At 39.5% G+C, this 3,742-nt stretch overlaps 1 pseudogene; it reads left to right on the top strand.

Annotated features, from left to right (window-relative positions):
• Window positions 1–292: 292 nt before the first annotated feature.
• Window positions 293–3,443, top strand: LOC111168137 (elongation factor-like GTPase 1 pseudogene; annotated as a pseudogene).
• The last annotated feature ends 299 nt before the right edge of the window (window positions 3,444–3,742 follow it).

The following is a 3,742-nucleotide window of genomic DNA, read 5'->3' as shown; positions in this document are numbered from 1 at the left end:
AGTAATGAGGACCACCTGGTTAATCTGATACACTCTCCAGGACATACCGATTTTGTCTCTAAAGTATAAACTGGTTGCATTTGTGATGGGTACATAACTGTGGTAAATGTGATGGAAGCAGTCTGTCTGCAGATATAAGAAGTTCTGTGACAAGTCTGGATCAAAAATATTCATCTAGGTTTAGTGATTAGTGAATGAGATTACTTGATAGTGGAACTGAAATTCACTCCACAAGAGGCTTATTCTCATCTTACGCATCTTTTAGAAGAGATTAGCGCACTCACAGGAGCTCTTTTACTTCTAACATCCCAGAAGGAGAGCAGAGAGAGAGATTAAATTGCAAGTGAATCCAAATTCTGAACAAGGAAGACCAGCATATTACTGAAGCACTGGCTTAGAGGATATGGATACTTTTTAATGTTACTTTTCCCAGATTAAAGAAATATGGTTACCAGTGCATTGGATGGGTGAGACTTTGGAATTGAGCTCCTTGACAAAATCTAGTCAAAAGATTAGCATCAAAAAGGAAGTTTTTTTTGAAAACCTGTGAGAAGATTATTAGATGACTATAAAGAATAAGAAAATTAGGAGGATTGATCAGGCAAAAGGAATGAAATTTTTTATTTATAAAGTTGATCCTGGAAAATATATGTAGTTTATATGATGCTGTCTTGAAAAAGAACAAAGAAAAAATTAATAAAATAGTAAGTTCTTTAGGATAAAATATTGGAGCCCAGAAGGCAACTCATTTAGATACTAATGTTCAGAACAATGCCATTTACTGTCAGTGGCCACCATATCCCAAACTGTTCTTGCTATAGTGTGTCAGAAACATTATAGCTTGCTTAATATTATAGCCAAGAGAGTGGAGAAATTAATGGGCACAAGAGGACAAATGTTTGATTCTCTTCCACAAGAAACCCAGGCACTGAAATCAGCTTTTATGAGATGTAGAAGGGAAGACAATCCTCCAGTTATAATCTTTGTTTCCAACATATTTCCAGTTGGCGTTGAGGTTTTCCCTCACAAGCCATGATCTCTCACTCAAGAAGAAATCTGACATGAGGATGTGAGACAAAGGCACATGGAGAAGCTGGCAGCAGTTCAGGGGCAGGTGTCTTTCTAGCCCACCCCAAATGGGAGTGCCCATGAAACAAATCCAAAGAGAGAAGATTCAAGAGGTGATGGGCAAAAGATGGAGATTATGACGTCTAAACCTGTGTTTTAGGAGGGAAGCAATCAAGTATGTTGTATTTCATATGGCTTGAAGAGGAAATAAAAGAAAGATGGCCCAAGGACAGTCAGCTTGAACTTTTGCAACAGGTACCATTAGGTTTCTCAGTTCCAGCAGATGTCCTTCCCCAAGTCCTCACATGCCATTTTGTATTCTTAAGAACACAGATCTTCTGATTAGAATGTAACTAGGAACTGGAAAATCTAGTGGGGCTATCTCTAAGAATAGGAGGCCTACAAGACTTTGTGGTGATTTCTGCAATACTGTGTAGCTTGCCATCCTGCCTACCATTTATTCCACTCAACTTTGTAGCCACCCTTAATGTCAGGGTTGCCGTTGAATAAAGACCCCCCAAGTGAAATGCTCCACCTCATCAAAGAAATGAAGCTGTTAAACCAAATGACCCCTTGGAATTTAATTCAGGAAATTGAGCTGAGGGCACATTTTAGTTACAACCAGAGAAATCCACATTCAACAATGCCTGATGACTTAAAAGAAAAAATTGTAAAGATTCAAAATCAGTGTACATGAACCCATTATTCTATTCAGAAAAACAATCATAAAACCTTCAAAAGTTGATATGGTAAATGAATAAATAGTCAATCAACAAAAAATTACAGTCATACACAGAACAAAAGAAAGCAAAATCCATGAAGGAATCCAGGTTGACTCATGTGCTAATCACCAAAACAACTTTCAATAAATTTGTCATGCTCAGTGTGAAGAAGTCAGTCAGATTCTGGAAGAAAATAGTGATCTTGTTTGTTCTGTGGAGGAACTGACATCCTCAGTGAATCAGGGCAGAAATATTAATGATCCACCAGAAGATCTAAGAGGAAATTGTGAATTCAAGGGAAAACTAGAGCAACATCTAACAGGGAGAAAATGGAGGAACACTGTTGGCCAAATCTGGTTGTTTGTCCCAAGAAAATTTGGGTCCAACCTATTAGTCCATAATAGTGAAGGTTTTCAGAACTTGATATGACCAGGCCCAACTGATCAAGTTTCCAAATAAGGCAGTAAATACTGAGATTTGGACAAGAGCATTGTATCTTCCAATCGCAGCCCCCTCTGGGCCCATCCTCTCATGGATGCCCTCTCATGGGCATCTGTTTTGTCTTAGAATACGAGCCTTAAGTAACTTCGAGCAACAAGGAGCAAGTGATAAGCAGAATCAAGAGTCAAGTGGTCTATTAAAGGAGAAACAGGGGGAAGATGAAACCTAATCTGGTCAAGATGAAAACCAAGATGGCTGCTCTGAGCCTTTTGAGAAGGGGACTGCTCAGAAAGAAGTGTTACTGCCTGATTGCTGTGGACTCTTCTCAGGACAGCTAACTGCCACCATGAGAGAAGTGTGTGGAGATGTGCTACAAGTGAAACCTCAGTGCCTGCTGGCAGTTATGCACATATGTGGCATCATGCCCAGAGGTAATGTTCTTGGCTTAGTAAGTCTATACTGTCCTGTCAAAGAGAAAAGTTTAAGTGTTTCAAGAAAAAGAAAAGATTAGGCAGACATATTTATCGTTAAGCCTCTGCTGCCCATGGCCAAAAGCTTTCTTCATGGATGAAATCAGGAAGAAGCCAGCTCACAAGTGGTATTCAGCCATTGGGAAATCATTCCAGCAACCTGTCCTGGGTGCCAACCACTGAGGAAAAGTACTTGCACTTTGGGGAAAAGGCTGATTCAGAGAACCAAACATGGAAGTACATGAACATAGTGATAAAGTAGAAAGGTTTTTGTCTGGAAAAGGTTGTGGAGCACATGGAAAAAGCAGAGAACCCTCAGCCAAAATAAGTAACTGATATCTGCAATACTGACTCATGGGCCAAACCTAGTCTCCACTGGTAGATATTCTACTTGGACCCTTATTGTAGACCATCAGGGGTTAACCAAAAGATGCTACAGTTGTTCCCACAATGCTTGACATCACAACAGTGACTGAACAGAGTGCTTCTATTTCCGCATTTTGTTCTACATATCACCCTGGATATGGATAATGCTTTCCTGGACATGGCTGACACTCCAGGAAGAGCAAAAGAATCTACTTGGCTTTACTTGGAAGATAAAGAACACCATTTCAGGTGAGTAATACATCTATAACAAAAATAGGGTAACACTATGCATTCAAAAGAAAAGATGAAATTCAAAAAGACTGATAATACCACTTATTGACCAGCATATTGAATGACTAGAACTCTGTATAGAGTACAACCTTGCCAGATGTACAGAAAGGAAAGGACAAAGATATCCAGCTGTAGGTAGCTAACTGTGGTAGGCAGAATTCTAAGGAAGCTGTATGACTCCCCTCCCTCTGTATAATTCCCTTGCATTGAATGTAACCAGGACCTGTGAATATGATTCAGACCTGTGATAAAATTATGTCATAAGGTAAAGGGATTTTGCAGCTGTAAGTAAGGTGCCAAATCATTTGCATTTGAGGTAATCAAAAGGGAGACTGTCCTGTGTGGGCCTGACTTCATTAGTGAAAAGATATGAAAGAGATACTA

This window comes from Delphinapterus leucas, chromosome 5 (assembly GCF_059928025.1).
Source record: "Delphinapterus leucas isolate spDelLeu-1000000601 "Yukka" chromosome 5, BTC_Dleu_Yukka2, whole genome shotgun sequence".
NCBI classification, from domain to species: Eukaryota; Metazoa; Chordata; class Mammalia; order Artiodactyla; family Monodontidae; genus Delphinapterus; species Delphinapterus leucas.
The sequence above is the reverse complement of the archived record's forward strand: the minus strand, read 5'-3'. Positions and strand labels throughout refer to the sequence as shown.